Source organism: Podarcis tiliguerta (assembly GCF_965153285.1).
Source record: "Podarcis tiliguerta genome assembly, chromosome: 3".
Lineage (NCBI taxonomy): Eukaryota > Metazoa > Chordata > Lepidosauria > Squamata > Lacertidae > Podarcis > Podarcis tiliguerta.
The window spans coordinates 2,892,706-2,906,795 of record NC_139536.1 but is presented as its reverse complement, the minus strand read 5'-3'; the positions used below and the strand labels follow the sequence as shown (position 1 = coordinate 2,906,795).

The following is a 14,090-nucleotide window of genomic DNA, read 5'->3' as shown; positions in this document are numbered from 1 at the left end:
GGAAACGCCGTTTACCTTCCCACCGGAGTGGTACCTATTTATCTACTTGTACTTTGATGTGCTTTCTAACTGCTAGGTTGGCAGGAGCAGGGACCAAGCAACTGGAGCTCACCCCGTCGCGGGGATTTGAACCGCCGACCTTCTGATCGGCAAGTCCTAGGCTCTGTGGTTTAACCCACAGCGCCACCCGTGTCCCTTACGACAAGCAGTACCAGGTGCTAATTCTGGGCCCTAGGGTAGGGGTGGGGGGTAAATATAAATATAATAATAAATTTTTTATACCTCACCCTTCTGGGTTCAGAAAACAGGGCTCAGAGTGGCTAACAACAAATTTAAAACACTTAATTGATGCAACAAAAACCAACATAAAATACAGTATAAAACGTGAATAACAATAATTCAGAATTCAAAAATCATTTTAGGGGGGAAATCCATCCAATAGGGATTTTAGGGATTTAAGAAGGCATCCGTTTCCAATCCAGCCCATAACTGTCTCACACAGCACTGTTTCCATTCTACTGCATTTCCTCTTCTCCCAAAAGTGATGCTATTCACCTCCCTGCCTCCTGTGGCAGAATTCTGTTACTTACATACCTGTGATTCCTGCATCGCAGGGGGTTGGACTAGATGACCGCTGGAGCCCCTTCCAGCTCCATGATTCTAAGAATGTCAGCGTAACTTACATGCAACTTATATATAATATGCAGCATCTTCAGGTAGGGCTCTTCCTTTCAGAAACCATGGACAGCATCTGCCAGCCAGTGGGGGTAAAACTGAATCATAAAACGGTACGGTTGGAAGGGACCCCACGGGTCATCTAGCCCAACCCTCTGGTTGCTATTGTTGCATTTATATTCATCCTCTCCTCCCAGACGCTCCTGGCAGTGTACAAAATTCTCTACCTGCCTGCTTTAGCCTCACAACAACTTTGCAAGGTAGGCTAGGCTGAGAGAAAGTGACTGACAGTGATCTTTGTGACTGAGTGAGGACCTGAAACCAAGTCTCCCAGGTCCCAGTTTGACACTCTAACCACTCCACAGCACTGCCCCAACTCTGGGTAAGTCAGAAGGGACTTGGGCAGCTGTGATTGCCTCACCACCTCTGCCCACCTGGCACCTAAGACGAGGCTCATGGTGCCCCATCAGACACATAGCTCCAGGCACAACCCCATGAAGGCTGCCTGCCTGTGTGGTGCAGCAGTTAGAGCTGTGAGAATGTTCAGGGATGCAGGAGAGGATATATTGCTTGATTATAGCCTTTCCAACTTGTGTTAACAAGTTCACAATTTAGCAGAGTAACATTCCCCTTTTTTAAACGCACAGTGGATGCGTTAGCTCAGGCTCGCTAAAGCCTCTATATTCCCTATATATCTGGTATTTCCCTCTTATTCCCTCATAAAAGGTAAGACACGGCACAGTCTTCTATAAAAGTATAAAAATAGTTTACTCACTCACATTCTGTTCACAGTTGGATCCCAGAAGGCAGACTTAGCTTAGAAAAGTAACATACACCTGGAAACTATCTCATAAGGGGACAGTCCCTTTGTCCTCTCTTGGCTGGAAGCCAAGAGAGCATCTTTGGCTAAGCAGATGTTGCTTCTTCGATGCATGTAGTCAAAGAGAAAGAGATGGCTGCCCTGCTCTGTGGTTTTGTCGCTACCTGCACAGGTGAGGCCACGCCCACCTCTAGTCCCATGCAGAGGAAGTCTGTCCCAGCCCAGAAGGAAACAGGAAGTTTACCTGCTGGCTGGACAAACATTCCTCCCCATGTGTAAACATGTTCACTCTAGGAATGTTGTACTTGACTGCTCTTGTGTTTCGCATCCCACAAGAGCATCCGACTAGAGCAAGGTTTGAATCCCTACTTGGCCATCGTGAAGGTCCCTGGGTGACCCCGGGGGCCGGCCACTGCCTTCTTTGCAGGGTTGTTGTTGGGGGGGGGGATGAGCCACATGCACCACCTTAAGCACCTTGGGGGAGGAAAAGGTGGAACATAAATGCAGCAAATTAATAAATATCTGCGCTGCTGCTCCTGTGGGGAAGCTGGTGTCAGCCGAAATACTGGCATCTTGTGTACAGGGGTATTTCAAAGCTCCTTTGTAATTCTCCGCTTATAACCTTTTCTCAAAGCTTGCCTGGATCCCTTGCGCGAATTCCAAGCCCTCCTTTCACACTTCTGAAAATCAATTTAAGGGCGGCTGGGTGCTCTGAACCTCCCCCCCCCCACCAATTAATTCCCCAGGGACTCGGCAAACCATCCCTCCTTCCTACATCTTCTCTCTGTGCTTGAGCAGAATGATAAAGATGAATCAATACCTGGTATCAGGAGGTAGCATATGGGTCTCTCCCCTCCTGAATGGGGAGGTGTTTGGTTGACTGCAGTGCCCCCTGGTGGCACGTTTTGTTCCTCCAAAAGGATTTTGCTGAAAAATAACTCCAAAGCGCTGCATCTAGCTGCGCTCCCGTGCCATACCTGTCTCACCTTGCCTGCCTGGTTAAATCTTTCAAATCAACTCAGCGCTGTAATATTAATGAAAGCAAGCAAAGCAACCTGGCTATCTGGCCACGATCCATTAAGGGCTACCCCACAACAGTTGCATGGAAACTAAGAATTATATTTCGGTCGAAAACCCCGGAGAGATGGGACCCACTTTTACTTCTGCCACTTACAGTCCCAGGCAAGTCACTCTCTGTCAACCTCCTGCTGGGGGGGGGGGGGGACTAATTGGTCCACCTTGCAATGGTGATCTGAAGGTGAACACAGCAACTTAATGGTCAAGGCATTGTGATTGTGCAGTGTTGTTAAGCCGTCCTGAGCTGGGCTCTAAATGGAGAGAGATGTCTCTATAAATCTCTCTCCGAAAGCTCAAAAGCTCCTATCCTTTCCATAAAGCCTTTGGACCCCCCCCCCCACCTTCAACCAAGTCCAAGGGTGCTTCTAAATGGGGCGCTGAATATTGCAAATGGGCCGTCAGATATTGCAAAACTGAGAACAGGTTGTTGCTGGGGTTTGTTATAAAAAAATCTTGCTAGATTTACACTTGGAACATTGGAAGCGGAAGTCGACGGTGCGTGGCTCTGATCGGCTGGCCCTCGTGACATCAGCAAGACACACACACCCTAACCCTACCGGTTTTGCATTTTTTGGAAGTTTTCTTCTTTTAAAAGGTGACCAATAGATTACCGAATGCCGTAACTTTTACGCAGACCAAACACATGGAGGAAATGCCAGAATGGTGGTTGAATTTGTGCTTGGCTGTCATGGGTCACCCCCTTGGTGCACTATGCAATTATTTGCAATTACAGTGGTACCTCTGGTTAAGTACTTAATTCGTTCCGGAGGTCCGTTCTTAACCTGAAACTGTTCTTAACCTGAAGCACCGCTTTAGCTAATGCGGCCTCCCGCTGCCGCCACACGATTTCTGTTCTCATCCTGAAGCAAAGTTCTTAACTGTTAAGCTGTGGGTGAACATATCAGACGACACAGCTATTCTCCAAACAGCTCTTGTTTATTCAGAGGCCAGAACAGAACTGAACTGAAGGGTTCAGCCAGCCTGCTTATATAGAGCTCCAGTACAACGTAACTGTAACAACTTTCTGTAACTATCCAATCACTGAACGTCACTTTCGATCCCTTATTTGCATAGGTGGACCTGAGTGAAAACTATCTACAGTATCCCCCTGCTGGGCCAGGGTGAGAACTTCAGTACATAACATTAACCCGAGATAATATTTCTGGATTAGCGGAGTCTGTAACCTGAAGCATCTGTAACCTGAAGCGTATGTAACCCGAGGTACCACTGTATCCTCAAGATGAGCCTCTGAGGTAGGCCGCTCTCTAAGCCAGGCACACTGTGGACGAGCCAGCGATGCATCTCCAAGATCTATATGTCAGCATTTCAGTGCCCACTTACTGCGTTTCTAGCCCACCTTTCTCTCCAATCTCAAAGTGGCATATGTGGGTTTTATCCTCGCTGCTCATATAATCCCCACCACAACCTTGTTAGCATGAGAGAGGCAGTGATTGCTCCCATGATGTCACCCGTGAGCTTCGAGTGGGGTTTCGAACCCGGGTCTGTCCCTGGTCCTAGCCCGATGCTCTTAACCGCCGTGCAATGCTGGCTCAAACCAAATTTCGACTCAGGCTACCCATCAAACCAGCCCAATAGGAACAGTGGTCCTTTCGAGCAATGCTAGACTCTGGGGGTGAACCCCACTGACTTCCAAATGGGGTAAGCGGCCCCTCTTTTTTCATGGAGCCTGTGCGTCCACCCCCAAAGTCCTGCCCCCATGGGTGCTGCTGATTTCGGATTCCACGCCGGATCTCTCGCAGCCTCCCCTCCCTTCGCTCAAAACAAACTCCGTTCCGAACAGATGCATAGCCCTTGCCTCCAGAAACGCTTGCAGCAAAAAAAAAGGCTTAGGGAGAAATCGAAGCAGCCCGGGCTGTAGTGGGTCTGCAGGAGCCCCCGGGCAGTGTGCAACGCCTCCCCTCTCTCTGGTTCCTGGCGCGGCTAAGACCCCAGACCCTCCTCCCTTCCTCCTTGTCACCCAAAGGGGGAGGACACAGCCCAGAGCCTCCGCTCCGCTCCCTCTCCCGGCCTCTGTCGTCACACCCAGAGTGGGAACCTTTGCAACAGCTCGCTCTTTTCCTCCGTTTGCAAGGAGCCAGTCTCTCTGCATCTGGACCACCGCGGGAGGAGCATCCCGGGAACCGCTTCGCTTTGCGGGGCAGAGAAACGAGGATGCTCTGCGTGGCAACTTAAGGGGAAACTGGCGCCCAGCAGCAGCAGCAGCCGCCCAGCAGCAGCGCAAAGAGGGATGTGGGTGTCGTTGTGAACGCACGCTTTTTCCCTTCTTCCGAGCTCATGCCGGCCGCCTTGGCCGAAGTGTTTGGTTTGAGCTTAGAGGAGCAGCCCCTGGAAGAAGCCGGGAAGGTTGCGCTCCGAGCCTTAGAGGGTCCGGCTGGCCAGCAAGCGAGCAGGACCTCTCCCCCAGACAGGTGAGTGAGATGCTGTTTTCTTTGCAACGGAGCAGACGGTGGAAGGGAGCGCAGCGCTTGACCGTCAGATCCTTGGTCAGATCTGCCCTCTTCCCCCACCCCACTCACCCCTTCTGTAACCGCTGCTCGTGTCCAGTGGCGTAGCGTGGGTTGTCAGCACCCGGGGCAAGGCAAGTAATTTGCGCACCCTAACCCGTGGATTTGCGCCCCCTAACCCTAACCCCCAGATGTTGCGCCCGGTGCAACCGGGCCCCCCCCTGCACCCCCCACGCTACGCCACTGCTCGTGTCCCTCTCCTCCTGTGACAAAGTTGGTCCGTGCAACAGCCGAAGGAGAAGCAAAGTTTTGGCAACGTAGGGAGCTGTCTTACACCACTTCTTGGTCTAGCCTAGTGGTGTCTGCACTGGCCGGCAGCAGCGGCTCGCCAAGGTTTCATGCACGGGCGGTTCCCAGCCCCACTTGGAGGTTGAACCTGAGAGATTCTGCATGCAAAGCTACGGTCCTCCTCTGGGCATGATCCACCGGGGAAATCTCCTTTGCAACGAATGGGAACTGTGCTAGAGTGGGGTTGCTTTTTGTGGGTCGTCCCCCCCTGCATTCTTAAAATAAATGCAGGATTTATTTATTGGCTTAGATTTATTTACTTCGATTCCTATGTTCCAAGTACATGGAAGATTGGGAATATCGGGGGGGGGGGATCATTGGGATGGCAACCCTGGATGACAATGTCCCTTTCCAAACCTCAGGATACAAGGCAAACTTAGAATGCTTTTAATTTTTGAGAGCCAGTCTATTGTAACAGCTGAAAGGATGAACTTAGCTTGAGCTGCAGACTCACTTAGGTAACTATCCTGCACCCATTTACCAGGGACTCACTGGGTGAGAGACTTACTTCTGAGTAGAACTATAAGGTGCTGTGCTGTAAGCAGTGGCGTAGCGTGGGGGGTGCAGGGGGGGCCGGCCGCACCCGGCGCAACATCTGGGAATTAGGGTTAGGGGGCGCAAATCCACAGGTTAGGGGGCACAAATTACTTGCCTTGCCCCGGGTGCTGACAACCCACGCTACGCCACTGGCTGTAAGTGAGCCAAACTAAGCCAGTGTTCCTTCATTTGCACTGTGGGGGATAACCATCCCAGCCTACTTTATAGGGTCGTTGTACAGGGCTCGCGAAGGCACATGAGGCACTGAAGGAGTGAGATGCAGACCAAGCATCCTTATGATATGGAGCACCCAGACTGGGCTTCAGTTTGCATGCAAACAGCATTTCCCTGGCTTCAAAACTGCAATGTTTTCCTCCTGCACTGGAGAAAAAGCAGTTGTGTGTGTGTGTGTGTGTGTGCTTGCGCCTTTCACAGAGCTAGTTGAGAGTTAGCGGGTGGGAAGCTGTAGGCAATTCCTTAGGAAAAAAAACCTTCAGCGGTTCTCCAACATTAACTCCTAGCAGGACAACGCTGGGAAAGATCGGCAGAGCCTACAGCCTGTGCAACCGTGTGGCTGATTTGCAGAACTTCTGAAAGAAGGGTGCAGTCCTGTGCATTGCTCACTGTTAAGACCTTGATTTATGAGGGGGATCTGCATGAAATTAATCAGTTAAGTAAAGTGGGGGAGGGCCCAGCCTCCATCTGATGGGCTTGGGAAGACGTGTGTTTGTCAGTGGAAATATATAGGAAGGGGCCTGTCTGTTTCTCCACCCAGACGGGTGCTGCTTACTCTGACTGATAGTGGCTCCCTGGACACAAGAACTTAAGAAGTGCTTGCTGGATCAGGCCGAAGGGGCCCCATCCAGCCCAGTGTTCAGCTGCCCCAAAGGGAGGTTCCGCAAGCAGGATCCTGCAGTTTCAAGCAACCGATATTCAGAAAGTTTACTGCCTCCGACTGTAGAGACATGGCATAGCCATTGTGGCTAGTGGCTGCCATCCCTGGCTACCTTACTCTCCTGTAACTGGGAGTGCTGGGGGTTGACCCTGAGCTCGGGGACTTCTCTGCGATTCATGCTCAGTGGTTGGTCACTGGCTCAATCTCCACAGAAAAAGATTAGCCCCCCTCATTCATCTTATTCACTCCTTCCAGAAAGTGGAATAAGATGGAGGAAAATATGGGATGTGTATGCACTAAAACGCTCGCAAATTTTCACGAGGACTTAACAAAAATAATATTTCCAGCTGATGTGAAGAGCTGAACTTGAGACTGGAAAAAGAAGAGACTGGAACTGATTTGATCATCTCCACTTTGCCCTTTGACCTCATGCCACATTCCCCCCCACCCTTGGCACGAAATGTGGCACAAGCTGGCAGGGTTTGGTGGTTGCCCAGAGCTCTCCGTATGCCGAGATTACGGCAAGGTTTCCGTCCTGCAGCTGGGAGCCTTTTGGTGGTTTTCCAGGCGCGGCCACAAATCTTGCCTCCGCCGTTCCTCCTGCTGTTGACTCCTTAAGCAGCTCAGTAGCAGCCAGGAACATTTAGGTTTATTTGCGCTTAGTAAATGCCCATTTAAAATGAAAACCGAACAAGCATCTTTATGAAGAGGGGGTGGCAGAGAGAGGAGGTATTCAGGCAGAGGCGGATGCGTTTGAGAAGGAATCGTTTGCAAACATCTGCTTCTTGCTGAGGATCGCACAACCCATGCGAGACCCCCCAACCCCTTGGTATTGAGGGCCAGACCAGGCCACAGGATTCTGGTCTGCAAGAGCAGTTCTCTAAGCACTTGGGCTGTTGTTGTTGTTTAGTTGTGTCTGATTCTTCGTGACCCCCTGGACCAGAGCATGCCAGGCACTCCTGTCTTCCACTGCCTCCCACAGTTGGGTCAAACTCATGCTGGTAGCTTCCAGAACACTGTCCAACCATCTCGTCCTCCGTCGTCCCCTTCTCCTTGTGCCCTCCATCTTTCCCAACATCAGGGTCTTTTCCAGGGAGTCTTCTCTTCTCATGAGGTGGCCAAAGTATTGGCGCCTCAGCTTCACGATCTGTCCTTCCAGTGAGCACCCAGGGCTGATTTCCTTCAGAATGGAGAGGTTTGATCTTCTTGCAGTCCATGGGACTCTCAAGAGTCTCCTCCAGCACCAGAATTCAAAAGCATCAATTATTTGGTGATCAGCCTTCTTTATGGTCCAGCTCTCACTTCCATACATCACTACTGGGAAAACCAGAGCTTTAACTATATGGACCTCTAGCGCTTGGGCTAGAGAGGCCTTTGCTGATGTGCCAGCCCTGGCTGTGGCTGATGGGAGCTGCAGTCTGAAACATGGAAGATGGGCTAGACAGTCAGCCTGATCCACACCTGAGAGCATCATCCGTCCTGTGGAAGCCTCAACAAGGATATTGTAGAGTTGGAAACAGGCAACTCAAATTATCAAGGGGATGGGGTGATGAAGGAAGGCTGCAGTTTAGACAAAAGGCAAGGAAGATGCAACATGATAGAAGTTTATAAAATTGGGCACGGCAAGGAGAAACTGGAGAAGTGTCTCTACCTCTCGTGGACATTCAATGAAGCTGAATGTTGAAAGGACAGAGAACAGAAAGCATTTCTTTACACAGCACATAGTTAAAAAACAGAGCTTGCTCCGCCAAGCTAGATGGCTTTATAGAATCATAGAATTGTAGAGTTGAAGGGACCCCGAGGGTCATCTAGCCCAACCCCCTGCAATGCAAGAATCCTGCCCACAACCTTCCCTGGCTGGGCTTGAACCACCAACCTTCTGGTTAACAGCCAGGTGCACTGACCCACTGGGGGACCCAAAAGTGTGCACCTAACACAGGGCTCAAACCTATGACCCTGAGATTAAGAGTCTTGCAGGAGAGTCTATGCCAGAGGTTCTCAACCTGTGGGTCCCCAGATGTTGTTGGACTACAACTCCCATCATCCCTGAGCTCTGGCCTTGCTAGCTAGGGGTGATGGGAGTTGTAGTCCCAAAACATCTGGGGACCCACAGGTTGAGAAAGGCTGGTCTATGCACTGCCTTAATAGTTTCTGAATACCAGTTTCTGGAAGGAGGACAGAGTGCTTGGGTCCTGCTTGTGGGTTCCCCATTGGAGCATCTGGTTTGAGAACAGGATCCTGAAACAGATGGACCGTTTGCCTGATCTAGCAGGCTCACCTTAATTTTTTTTACGTGCATGGTTGTGATCACCAGAAGGTGACTGAGACCTGTCTCACCTGAAGATCTGTGGCAGTCAGCCTCAAAGTTTGCCTGCGTAATCTCTGCACAAGGTCTTGCGCAAACCAGCTGTGTGCTGGGATTGGGCCCTCTGCCTACAACGGGCAACCTGATATTTTAAATTGATCAAAGCCAGCCAAGAGGGGCTGGGCGTGCCAAGACGAAATATACAGCGTCTTCCCTGTCCGGGCGTCTGATGAGCAGCTAAGTTTCCAATAGCGAAGGATTTATAGACTTGAAAGTGCTCAGACCTGCATGCAAATCGTGTTCCTTCCTTTGGCCTCCTCTCCCAGACGTCCATCAAATCCTCCCGCTTCAAAGGGAGTGGAAAGCAAGATCTCCTGGCTGCATCTCCTGGCCTGGGAGAGCTGGGGCTTTCACCCAGTGTGCCGAGCTCCTCGTTTCAAAACCAAGAAGCATTTTCTGGGGTCCGTATGTGTCCCAGAACCACGCTCTCTTTCTTTCTTGAGCTATTAATACACCACCTTTTTCTTCCAAGGAGCTTGAAGTGATGAGCATGGTTTTCCTCCCCTCCCTGTTTAATCCTCACAACAACAACCCTGTGAGGGAGGTTCGGCTGAGAGATTGCAACTGGCCCAAGGTCACCGAGTGGGGAATTTGGCCCTGGCTCTCCCAGGTCCTGGGACGCAGGTGGTGCTGTGGGTTAAACCACAGGGCCTAGGACTTGCCGATCAGAAGGTTGGCGGTTCGAATCCCCACGACGAGGTGAGCTACCGTTGCTCGGTCCCTGCTCCTGCCAAACTAGCAGTTCGAAAGCAGGTCAAAGTGCAAGTAGATAAATAGGTACCACTCCGGCAGGAAGGTAAATGGCATTTCCGTGCGCTGCTCTGGTTCGCCAGAAGCGGCTTAGTCCTGCTGGCCACATGACCCGGAAGCTGTACGCCGGCTCCCTCGGCCAGTAAAGCGAGATGAACGCCAGAACCCCAGAGTCGGCCATGACTGGTCCTAATGGTCAGGGGTCCCTTTACCTTTACCTCCCAGGTCCTAGCTGGACTCTCTAACCTAGTGGTTCCCAAAGTGGGTGGTATCACAGAAGTATTGAGACCTTAAGCAGCCTCTGGAACTCATGGCCACTTCCATGCGTAAGTATCCCTTCCTCAGACTCCCAACATCTTCAGGCTTCAGATTCAGGTAGGGAGCCATGTTGGTCTGACACAGTCGAAACACAAATAAGAAAAAAAAAAAATTGTCTAGTTCACAAAGAGTCAGACATGACTAAATGACTAAACAACAAAGCACCTTATAGACCAACTAAGTTTGTTCTGGTACAGTCATACCTCAGGTCAGTGGCGTAGCGTGGGGGGTGCAGGGGGGGCCGGCCGCACCGGGCGCAACATCTGGGGGGGGCGCTCCCACTCGCAGCTCTCTGCCCCTATCTGGCTCACTCACGGTTAGGGGGCACAAATTACTTGCCTTGCCCCGGGTGCTGACAACCCACGCTATGCCACTGACTCAGGTTAAATGTGCTTCAGGTTGAGCATTTTCAGGTTATGCTCAGCAGTGACCCGGAAGTAATGGAGCGTGTTACTTCCAGGTTTCGTAGCTCGTGCATGCGCAGACGCTCAAAATGATGTCAAGTGCATGTGCGGAAGCAGCGAATCACAACTTTCGCATGCGCAGATGCAGGTTGCGTTCATTTTAGGATGTGAACGGGGCTCCGGAACGGATCCTGTTCACATCCAGAGGTACCACTGTATAAGCTTTCGTGTGCATGCACACTTCTTCGGATACACTGAGAGACCTGGTCTGAACAGAGATATTGGATTCTTTTTTTTTTAAAATGATATTTTATTTTCCACATTCAATAAACAAAAAATACAAATCAACAAACACATCAAAAAGAAAAGAAAAAAAGAAAAACAATACATACATTATACAAGAACAAAAAGAGGAATAAAAAGAGGTAAAAATAAAAGAATTAAAAACCAATATTGTGTCATTGTATTCTTCAGCATTAACTTAGGTCTGCGACTTCCCCATGCCTTCCCACTCTGTATTCTAAGTCTTATATTCTGGTAGTAAACTCTTTCCCTCTGGCGTGTTTTTGGTTCAGATTAAAGATTATTGTCTTAATAGTCCTTACGTTTCCCTATGTCTTACAAAATGTACTTTCTTTCTCATTGTCATTTTTATAATAACATTCTTTTACATTCAATCTGATAACCTCAAACGTTCATAATTTTATAGTTCTTCTGTAAATAGTCTTTAAATTTCCTCCAGTCTTCCTTCACCGTCTCTTCTCCCTGGTCTCTGATTCTGCCAGTCATTTCTGCAAGTTCCATATAGTCCATGAGCTTCATTTGCCATTCTTCCAGCGTGGGTAGATCTTGCGTCTTCCAATACTGTGCGATGAGTATTCTTGCTGCTGTTGTAGCGTACATAAAAAAAGTTCTATCCTTCACTTGAACCTGTTGGTTTACCATACCCAAGAGAAAGGCTTCTGGGGTCTTTCTAAATGTGTATTTAAATATTTTTTTCAGTTCGTTATAAATCATTTCCCAGAAGACCTTCATCCTAGGGCACGACCACCAAAGGTGAAAGAAGGTACCTTCAGCCTCTTTACATTTCCAACATTTGTTATCAGGCATATGATACATTTTAGCAAGCTTGACTGGTGTCATGTACCATCTGTAAATCATTTTCATTATATTCTCTCTTAAGGCATTACATGCCATAAACTTTATTCCAGTGGTCCACAACCTTTCCCAGTCAGCAAACATTATGTTATGACCAACATCTTGTGCCCATTTAATCATAGCCGATTTCACTTCCTCATCCTGAGTGTTCCATTTCAGCAGCAGATTATACATTCTTGACAATATCTTGGTTTTGGGTTCTAACAGTTCTGTTTCCAATTTTGATTTTTCCACCTGGAAGCCAATTTTTCTGTCTATTTTAAATGCCTCCATTATTTGATAATAATGAAGCCAATCTCGGACTTTGCTTTTAAGTTTATCAAAACTCTGCAATTTCCATTTGTCACCATCCTGTTCTAAGATCTCCCAATATTTTGGCCAATTAGCCTCCATATTGAGTCTCTTTACTGCCTTAGCTTCCATTGGAGACAACCACCTTGGGGTTTTGTTTTCCAAAAGATCTTTGTATCTGATCCACACATTAAACAGTGCTTTTCTAACAATGTGAATTTTAAACATTCTATGCACTTTAACCTTGTCGTACCATAAATATGCATGCCAACCAAATGCATTGTTAAACCCTTCTAAATCCAGTATGTCTGTGTTTTCAAGAAGTAGCCATTCTTTCAACCAGCAGAAAGCTGCTGCTTCATAATAGAGTTTTAAGTCTGGCAGGGCAAAGCCCCCTCTTTCTGAGATATTGGATTCTTGTCTCATTACACATGCTAACGCTATTATTGCTCATCTGCATACTATCCCTTGCTTTTTCCTGTAGGACTAATTGCAGTCGTTCACAGTCCTCAACAGGTTTACCATACCCATTGAGTCAATCACCCATCTCCCACTACCCTTCTGAGAAAAACCCCACTCCACCCTATATAAGGGTCTGGTGACTTCTGTTTCAGTGTATCTGAAAGTGTGCGTGCACATGAAAGCTTATACCCAGAACAAACTTGGTTGGTCTCTAAGGTGCTACTGGACAATTTATTATTATTTTTTATTTTTATATCTTCTGGGTTGTTCACTGTCGATATTCTGTTCCAAACGGAAGCAGCCTGCATGAGGACAGAAAACAGAGGAGCCTCATAAGGCAGGAGGAAAGATAATGCAGGACCAAACTGGACCCAGTCCAACGCAAAAAGTAAAATAAACAAGGGACTCGTGACAATCTCAGGGTCCAGGTATGCAGTGGCGTAGCGTGGGTTGTCAGCACCCGGGGCAAGGCAAGTAATTTGCGGCCCCCCTGCTGCACTGTCCCTCCCCCAGATAGTCCCTCGCTCTCTCTCCGCACCGCACCGCACCGCACGCCTGGCACCCTCCCCTCCACAGTGGGCGGCAACCTGGCGGCTCTGATCGGAATCGCACAGCCAGCACTGCAGTGTGAGAGAGTGAGTGAGCCAGGTAGGGGCAGAGAGCTGCGAGTGCGAGTGCGCCCCCCCAGATGTTGCGCCCGGTGCGGCCGGCCCCCCCCTGCACCCCCCACGCTACGCCACTGCAGGTATGGGAAGAGGTGGTTGTTTCAGAATAGGCAGGTCACCCAATGCCAAGGAGAGCAGCTGTCTGTCTCCTTGGGAGCACCATAGACCTGGATGTGGAAGGCCCAGTACAATCAGCATTACATTTTTTAAAAACACCTACACTTCGGAACTCCCTGCCTATTGAGGTGAAGCAGGCACCTTTTCGGTAATCTTTTCAGCACCTGCTGAAAACATCCTTGATTTGACAAAGGTTGATATGACTTTTAAACCTGCTTTAGCACTTTTTGTATATTGTAAAGTATGGTTGTACGTTTTTCTTGTTTTAACTCTTGTATTTTTTTTTTACAACCAAGCTGTGCATAGGTTTTATGGAATAAATATTAAATAAATGTTATGTTTATATATGGGATGTGGGTGGCACTGTGGGTTAAACCAGAGAGCCTAGGATTTGCTGATCAGAAGGTCGGTGGTTCAAATCCCTGCAAAGGGGTGAGCTCCCGTTGCTCAGTCCCTGCTCCTGCCAACCTAGCCGTTCGAAAGCACATCAAAGTGCAAGTAGATAAATAGGTACCGCTCCGGCGGGAAGGTAAACAGCGTTTCTGTGCACTGCTCTGGTTCGCCAGAAGCGGCTTAGTCCTGCTGGCCACATGACCTGGAAGCTGTATGCCGGCTCCCTCAGCCAGTAAAGCGAGATGAGCGCCGCAACCCCAGAGTCATCCACGACTGGACCTAATGGTCAGGGGTCCCTTTACCTTTACCTTTATGTATATATACATGTATTTATGTACATATTGCTTACA

At 49.0% G+C, this 14,090-nt stretch overlaps 1 protein-coding gene across 1 annotated transcript in view; it reads left to right on the top strand.

Annotated features, from left to right (window-relative positions):
• The first annotated feature begins 4,373 nt into the window (after positions 1 to 4,373).
• Positions 4,374 to 14,090, top strand: part of CHRNA2 (cholinergic receptor nicotinic alpha 2 subunit) — a 35,666-nt gene continuing 25,949 nt past the window's right edge. The window contains exon 1 of the mRNA XM_083432679.1: positions 4,374 to 5,001. The gene's annotated coding sequence lies outside the window, so the exon portion shown is untranslated. The remainder of the gene's footprint in view (positions 5,002 to 14,090) is intronic.